This window comes from Euprymna scolopes, chromosome 8 (assembly GCF_053919585.1).
Source record: "Euprymna scolopes isolate OS-2025 chromosome 8, ASM5391958v1, whole genome shotgun sequence".
Classification (NCBI taxonomy): domain Eukaryota; kingdom Metazoa; phylum Mollusca; class Cephalopoda; order Sepiida; family Sepiolidae; genus Euprymna; species Euprymna scolopes.
The window spans coordinates 62,037,375-62,047,374 of record NC_136489.1 but is presented as its reverse complement, the minus strand read 5'-3'; the positions used below and the strand labels follow the sequence as shown (position 1 = coordinate 62,047,374).

The window sequence follows — 10,000 nt, the reverse complement described above, 5'->3', positions numbered from 1 at the left end:
TATATGAATATATATATGTATACATATATATGCATATACATATGTATATATCTTTATATATAAAACAACAGGTTAATTTAAAAAAAAAAACGTCTAAAATAATATTTTTACGGTTTGATCGTTTTCAAAGAATATATGATATAATTATACCCACCGCTTAAAAAAATATTGTAATGTCACGATGTCCTTGAACAGAAAGTAGCATCACTGAACATGCTTTTCTTTAAATTTTCAAGGTTATATCCGAATATACACAAACACACATATGCATGTAATACATATATAGAGGTATATTTTTATATTCTATGTGTATATAGACGTATATCAACGCATATATATATATATATATATATATATATATATATATATATATATATATATATATATCTTGAATCTCACTCTATTCATATAGGATATATTAATAAATGTGTGTGTATGTATGTATGTATATATATATATATATATATATATATATATATATATATATATTGATTGATTGATAGCTGGATAGATATATTACGTATATAAAATATGAATGTTTAAACCAGTATGTGTCTTTTACACATATATGATACGACACATTAACATAATATATAAATAAAAAAAATAGTGCAGTCAATATATTTTGGTATATCAAACCAACACAGCATAATCCATGATGCATGAATTCACAGAACTTATATGCAAAATATATATATATATATATATATATATATATATATATATATATATATGTGTGTGTGTGTGTGTGTGTGTGCCGAGTCGGTTGGCCTGTATATATATATATATATATATATATATATATATATATATATATATATATATATTCTGTATTGGGACATATATAAACATGTAGAAATGTTATATAAATTATATATGCATATATATATATATTTAAAACACACCCACACACACACACACACACACACACACACACACATATATATATATAATTGCAGGTGCATGTATGTATGTATACTAGCAGTTCAGCCACATTTTCCTCGGTGCTTGTGTACTGTTAATAAGTTTATTTGCCTATGTATATATATATATATATATATATATATATATATATATACATACGCATATATATGTATATATATATGTATATTTATAAATCTATATATATGCGTATATAGGCATATATATATATCGATAAAGAGAGAGACAAATAAATAGATAGTTAAATAGATTGATCGATATTAAAATATTTGACTCATGTGCAGATAACCTAACACTAAATTTCAAGTTTACACAATTGTCGGAGGAGATTTTTAGAGTCGGCAACGGTAAAGTTTTTCAATTTTGACCTCTTGGCCGACAAATGTTCACCCAAAACCTGATTAAAAAGCTTGTCACATGCCTGATTACCTTTATGCAAAATGTCAAATGTTTAGATAAAAAAATTGCTGAATAATTTGTAAGAGAACGTAAAGGTAAAATCCTTTAAATTTGGACCCCTGTCGTAGCCAATAAAAAAAAACTTGTCTTATATCCGAATGCACTTAATGTAAAATTGCATATATTTAGACACAAAATTCGTTGAGAGGTAAACTTTCTTAAAACTTGAACTTTTTATGTTCATATGCTTCGTCTATGCCCAATCATAAAAAATTTCAAGTGTTTAGACTAGAAATTAGCGTGTTTGGTAGTCTTTCAAAGGAAAACTCCTTGAGCGTTGAAACCTTGTTAACTGAATTAATGGGCGGACACAGATTAAAAAGATTTTCCCAAATCTGAATATACCTTATGTCAAATCTCGCGTCTGTAGACTAAAAACAGAACAAGTGCTATTTAGACGAGGGAAATTTTGTCAACCTAATGTTATTCTTAACATACATACTAGACAATAAGTTATGCTTCTTCGTTAAAGAGGCACATCAATGAATATGTTTTCTTTTGTAGTGTCTTACGCCGTAATTCTCGGCGAGATGACATTTCAGAATATGGACGCATTATATCAATTATCGTAACAGTTCTGTTTGCAAGCCCATCTGCCCCTTCTATTTACAATGTGCGAGCCCTTACATTTTAATCGCCATATATATATATATATATATATATATATATATATATATATATATATATATACATATATATATATATATATATATATATATTATATATGGAAAAATGCGCGCATGAAAAGTAATATTCTTAAGATTTTATTAAACCTGGAAAAGTAAAGCACAAGAAATTCAACCTGGAAAAGTAAAGAACAAGATATTCTAGTAAAGTAAAAAATAAGAATTTTTTAGACTTAAAATATTGCAGCTAAAAATAAAATTTGAATATTGATAAATATTGTATTTATTATTTGCATATATTGTTGTTTATTGTTGAGTTAGAAAGGGTGTCAGTCGCTGGATTGAACTTATTTCCCCCCTATTATTTGCATATATTTATGTAGTGAAAATTGTTTTAATAAAATTAATTCATTAGTTAGTTAGTAGATGGAATTAATAATTTTATAATTTACATAAAAATTAATAATTTTATTATATCATAATTAGGACCATTTAATTCTTTCTAACACAACCATAAACAACAACATATGCAAATAATAAATAAAATATTTATCAATATTCACATTTTATTTTTAGCTGCAATATTTTAAGTGTAAAAAAATCTTATTTTTTACTTTACTAGAATATTTCCAGGTTGAATTTCTTGTCCTTTACTTTTCCAGGTTTAATAAAATCTTAAGAATATTACTTTTCATGCGCGCATTTTTCTATATAATCCATGATTTTTCCAGGCATTGCTATTGTATTAATATATAAATTTATAATATTTATTAATGATTATCAAAAAAAAATAGCTCTCAAACACACATTTATGCAATATTTATCATTCAATCACAGTAGTTCCGAGCCAGGGTCTCTACCGAGACTGCGGTTCATGAATCCGTGATCTGTATAGAGCGTAAACTAACAAAAAAGAAGATGGCACTCGGTGTCTTGTTAGATATCGTTGGAGCTTTTGACAACATACCCTTCAGTAGTATGTTCAAGTCGCTACGAGAACTCAATGTGCCACCAGTACTCATCCGATGGATTGAGTATATGGTGAGGCACAGAACAGTTCAAGTAGAACTACTGAGGGCAACTGTTAAAAGGGAAGTAGTTAAATGAAACCCCTTAAGTGGGATTTTATCACCTTTACTATGGAACTGTATGCTGAATCCTCTTTTAAAGGAGTTTAAAAATAGGAATATTTATGCCCAGGCTGCTGCTGATGACATCGCATTGCTGGTCGCGGGTTCAAAAGCATCATTGGGCAGACGAATTGCCAAAATAGGACTACATTTTTCATCAAATGTGATAATGAAAAATTTGAGTTCAATCAAAGAATATGTATATCATAGAATTCACTAATATTTTGAATCGATAAATTCACCATTTGTTGCTATGAAATCATAAGGAGAGTTAAAAAAAATAGTTATTAAAAAAAGTTCGGTTTTTTAATTATAAAAAAAACGATACATGGGATTGAACCTAAAATCTTTCCACCAACCCACGGTAATCTAACCGTTACGCTAACATGTCATATTGGCAAAATCGCAGTAAAAAAATATTTATATACAAAAACGTTATGCAAAATAAAAAAAGCGTTAGTCACTTATGTACTTACTCTCCTGTTTGTGAACCCACATATTTTGTTGTAACTTTTTTTCTACTGAACCAATTTTCGAGATTTTTTTTCAAAATGATGCTAATGAGGTGTTCTATCCAACTATATAACCTGTTTGAAATTTGGTTGCGAACGGAATTAGTGGTGGGGGTTTTAATGTGTCTCGATTCATTCAATTTCGGACTTAAGCATATATTCAACCACTACCGTGGTTGAATGATATATATATGTATATATATATATATATATATATATATATATATATATATATATATATATATATATATATATATATATATATATATATATATATATATATACCCAATCTCTGGCATTGATCGAGAGGAGATTACAACTCACTCCTAGCGTTTCAAATGATCTGAAATAACAGCAAGGGGAGATTGGATTCCAAATATATTTCATGTGTTATAATTTCGCCTCATTTGGAAATATGGTACCATCTCCATTATAAAATACTCCTTATACACTGTGAAATTGTCTTCATCGATGACATCCAAAGAGGGGAGATATAACATATAAGACATATTTGGAATAACGTGTCTTCTTTGCTGTCATTTTAGATAATTATAAAAGATAGCAGAGAGGTGTAATCTCCCTTCCATCAAGACAAACAGTTTCGGGGAAATAACATATATTTTCTTAGTCATATACAAATCTAGGATTACAAATCACTATGATTGAAATATTTTATGGTTGTAGAATGTGCCAAAAAAATGCCCAGAATGATGAATGTTCCCCTTAATATGAGACGCTATGTGATAATATAAGCAAGCCAACTACAAAAATCAGACTATTTGGTTCCAACGAGTATTCATTATAAAAAATTCTTCTAAATAGTCGCTAAGATTATATTAAATATAAAAAGAACTTTTAAATGGATGTACAACAAGTGTCGGTGGTACGGAAATATTAAAAGGGTAATTTGGGGGTAACAAAACCAAAACAAAATATGATGAAAGTAAAAATAAAATAGATAAGCCCCATAATTTATTATACCATACCTGTTCACTCTGAAAGACTTATCACAATATTCTGTGGACCTACATTACAAAACCTTTTCAAATGTTGTGACATACAGGGTGTCCACAAAGTCTGGCTCCATTATGGAGCCAGACTTTGTGGAAGCATCCTGTAGATTATATTGTGGACACCCTGTATTTCCATTCTATGGAGGTCAGGCGCGAACGAACACCCCATAATTTTATCATACCATATTTCTTCAAACTGAAACATCATTATCAAAGTATGAACAGTCTTTATTAAAGTATGTGCCTATTTCCATTGTATGGAGGTAAGGCGCGAACGCAGACCCCACAATTTTATTATACCATCCCTATTTAAGTTAAAATATACTTACCAAAGTATTCTTATGTACATCTATATCAAAAACACTTGTAAACGTTTATTTTTAAATTTATTTCCATACTTTGTGGACCATATGCGAATGCCGACCCCACAATTTTAATGAACGACTGATCTGCCAGATCAAACATACCCATTCCTGTGTCTCAATACATTTTCTATCATTATATGGGATCAGTTTTCTATAATAGTCAACCATATAGGAGCCTATTCGTGACCAGCCACACACACAGCTATTCAGCATTATATATATATATATATATATATATATATATATATATATATATATATATATATATATATATATATATATATATATATATATATATATTCGGACATATCTATACCCTAGTCATATTGAAAGCATCATATCATTGATGTTATGGGATGAAACTACAATTTGCAATATTTCTTTTCAAAGATTATTATGTTATTCAAGCGTTAAAATGTTATAATAATTAGTAAAATAAACCTATAAATCAAAACCCGTAACATATGCCCAAATTGACCTACATTTGGAAACAGTTTCCTGGCAGGTAACTCCAGTAGTGTAGCTTCAGTCGTCTTACCTGTTGCCTTGCCAGGCCACTTATATATATATATATATATATATATATATATATATATATATATATATATATATGTATATATATATATATAACAGGATAGATAGATAGAAAGAGAAAGACAAAGATAATTGTCTACATTTTATATAGGTATAGTAAATGTGTATATATATATATATATTTATATATTTATATATATATATATATATATTCGTGTGTGTGTTCATGTGTGTTTGTACAATTGTGCGTATATGATTAATAAAACAGATAAAATAGAGTCACGCTTATTTTCTGAGTTTAATTTACGGTGTACACTTCAACCAAAATTAACGATAAATATATATCATCTGCACACTTACACAAGTGTTGCAACGCGTTTACATATAACTAAATTATATAAATATATATATATAAATATACATGTGCATATATACGTATATACATATATATATATATATATATATATATATATATTCGTAGAGAGTCAGTACAACATAGATAATATATTCCTCGTGAAATATATCACTTAACCGATTTTCCGATCGTTTTCGCATGGTGACTTATAATGAAACGGGGTAATGTGAATTTATTCTAATTTCTTTTTCATTCACATTCAAAACACGGTACATTTATATGATCCATTTCGGCAGGCACACAGACACACGCATATATATATATATATATATATATATATATATATATATATATATATATATATATATATATATATATATATATATGGAAGCGAATATAACGAACATTGTTGCATACATGATAGGTGTTACAAAATTAACTGAGAATATAGCAATGATATATATATATATATATATATATACGGATATATATATATTTAAATATATATATATATTAATATACATATATATGTGTATATATATGTATATATGTATATATATACATATATATATGCGTATGTATTTATGTTTTCATGTACACTGATCATGTGGTTGTTCGTGTGTTTGTCTCAATACAAATATGTGCGCATTAAATCTTACTTTCCGTTTAATATAAACTTCTTCGTTTAAAGTTCAAAATCATCTGAATGTTTCTCTTATAATACATAATAAATAGTCACACCCACATTTTAGGTTACATACTTTTTACTCTAACTCTAGCTAAGAATATCAGACGTACAGTTACATTCGAAATTGATGATATTTTTAAGTAATTACGGGTTGCAAAAGAAGGAATTAGTGTTGAACCAAACACACATACAAACACACACACATATATGCATATATATATATACACACACATAAATATATATATATATATATATATATATATATATATATATATATATATATATATATATATATATAGTGTAGATACTTATGTATATGCGATAATATAGAGTTATTTGTGCTACAACATACTTTTTCGGAACATTTGACATTTTTCCACAAAGCAAAGCGTGACTAAAGGAGTGCCCACGAATTTTCTAGTGTATTATAATTCCACCAGGTACCCGTACTTAAACTCGTCCATGTAGAAGTGATGTACGCTTTCATTTGCATAAACGAAACCATTTTTACAATGCCAGGTTTATATCATTACAGAAATCACTGCAAGAAATAGTTCATGGTCAAACAATTGATCTCCATTTATTATTTTGTTTCGTTGTCATAATTATTCATAGTAAAATTAACGGATTTCCCAACTACTATTTCGAATGAATACTTTTTTGGTGGAAACACACACGCAAACACTTTATTACTCTGTATTCTGCATTCTTTCTCTGTTTCACACATATTCTTGTCACTCACTCACTTTTCCATTTTTTATCTATGTACAAATCCTTTTATATACAGGAGTGATTAATAATATTTCGATTTGATTACAGAATAAGTAATTTACAGAAATCTTTAGTTACCGATATCGAATGTTATGCATTTATAAACGCTAGGACACACTTCTGGAGTTTCGTTAATAACGCTGCCTAGTTTGTTTATTATATTTGTGTTTTTCTTAAATTTTAAAAATATATTTTAGAAAGAAAAATATAGTTTATATTAATTAGCGTATAGTCTTATTTGTAATGTGGAGGAATTTGATTTGTAAGATTGTATTAAAAATCTTAATAGATGCGCACACTAATGCACACACACATTTTTATTGATTCTATGAGTGATAAAGCGGAATATGTAAAACTTTTTTAAGGGGGGTGGTGTTTTTTTTCTTTTTTGTAATCCCCGCCATTTCAACGCTGCAAATTTGCATCAATTCTAAATGAATGACACAAAAATATATACGTTCAGCATGAATAGTACATTAAAAAAACAACTAATTCATAAACAGAATCCTGTTCCAGCAAATCAATTTAGATTTTCACTTACTAAAGCGTTGGAGATATACATATTTATGTATGGATAAAGCCATGCACACATACGCACGCTTACAAACACAGACACAAACACACACATACATATGGATTTATATATATGTATAAATGTATATATATATATATATATATATATATATAAAGATATGCATATACATGTACACATCTATGTATATGCATGCACATATATTAGTGCATATAAAATATATATGTACGTATACATACATATATATATATATATATATATATATATATATATATAAGTTTGTATATTTATAAAATTAATACGTCCACGCAACGATAAATGTTAAATACATTGGCAAAAAAATCATGCGATATTTCTCCAAAGAAGGAATGAAAATATATGAAACCTACATTTCTTTATGAATACAAATTTAAACTATGATCCGTTATATACAAATATTTATTGTGCTGTAAGGAGTAGAATATATATATATATATATATATATATATATATATATATATATATATATATATATATATATACATGTATATATATATATCTGTGTGTGTATGCATTAACATATTCTTGCATATGATAATAAGTTTGAAATACAGGCACGCTTATGTATATATATATATATATATATATATATATATGTATATATATATATATATCCATTTATCTAGTGTTTACTTTTCAGATTAAATATGTTTTTAACTCATTTCAAAGTGTTTTTAACATATATTATTAACTGTTTGCTCACACACACACACACACACACACACATATATATATATACAATTATAACACACATATATACGCATATATAACTTACAGCCTAAACACAATTATATATATATATATATATATATATATATATATATATATATATATATATAAACAGGCGTGGAGAATATATATATATATATATAACACAATATATGTATATCTATATGTGGATTGATTTGTGTGTACATGCTAATCGGTATATGCCTACGTCGATATTAATCTCAATATATCAATATATGTACATACATGCACACACACACACACATATATATATATATATATATATATATATAGGTGCATATACATATATACGATTATTAATGACAAAGAAAATTAATGTTTTATTAACATAGGTTGTATTTGAGGATATTTATAATTATTACCAATGTAGCTGAATTTAAATTACACGATTAAACTATCATACATCTATATCTAAACATATAGGGTCGTATAAGCATAATACCGGAGGATGGAGGATAAAGTCATTTTTTTTCAGATTTACACAAGTTTACCCTATCTATCTTTCTATCTACCTATTTATCTGTCAATCTATCTATCTATCTATATATATATATGTATATATATATTTATATATATATATATATATATATATATATATATATATATATATATATATATATACGTGTGTACGTGTGAGCTTGGTTTTGTATTATCGTGCCAAAGCAATCATCCCACATGAAGCAGACATAACAATTGCACTCATAATAATACATACAGATGCAGCCCTTCGGTACGAAAAAAAGTTTCATCACTGCCCATTTTATCCCTTTGTCTCCCGCTGCATACCGCGCATCCACACGCAGTATCACATATATGCAAGTTCGCATGCGTTCATGCATTCCTGTCGAAGTTTTTGACAGACGTACATACCAAAGTGTGTACGGCAGTTGCACGCAGGCAGGCGCTTGCACCGACTTAAAACGCCCCCAACCCGGGAATGTTCGAAACTGAACGAAACTGCCAAACACAAATAGAAGACGAGAAACCCCTTAGACAATACTCGCAACAACAACAACCACAACAACAACAACAACAGTTACAACAACAATAACAACGGTTATGAGAAGTCACCACCTACCGTAAAACGTCGTGTATACTTTTTTTCCATAAATCCCATGGACCGGCCCCTTACATCACACGGCCGGTATGGCCTGAGCGTTAGGTAGGCTAAAAAAGGAAAACAAATAACTAAGTGTACAACTAGTGTCGGTGGTAGGGGAATATTAAAAGAGTAATAATACGGCCTGTTCTATCTATTACCACGGCTGCCACTACAATCAAAAA

The 10,000-nt window shown here is 27.9% G+C and overlaps 1 protein-coding gene across 3 annotated transcripts in view; it reads right to left on the bottom strand.

Moving 5' to 3' along the window:
- LOC145283593 (5-hydroxytryptamine receptor 1D-like) overlaps positions 1–10,000 on the bottom strand; it is a 1,014,695-nt gene that overhangs the window by 1,004,654 nt on the left and 41 nt on the right. For all 3 annotated transcript variants that reach the window (XM_080132521.1, XM_080132520.1, XM_080132522.1), the window contains exon 1: positions 9,795–10,000. This exon is cut by the window's right edge and continues 41 nt beyond it. The gene's annotated coding sequence lies outside the window, so the exon portion shown is untranslated. The remainder of the gene's footprint in view (positions 1–9,794) is intronic.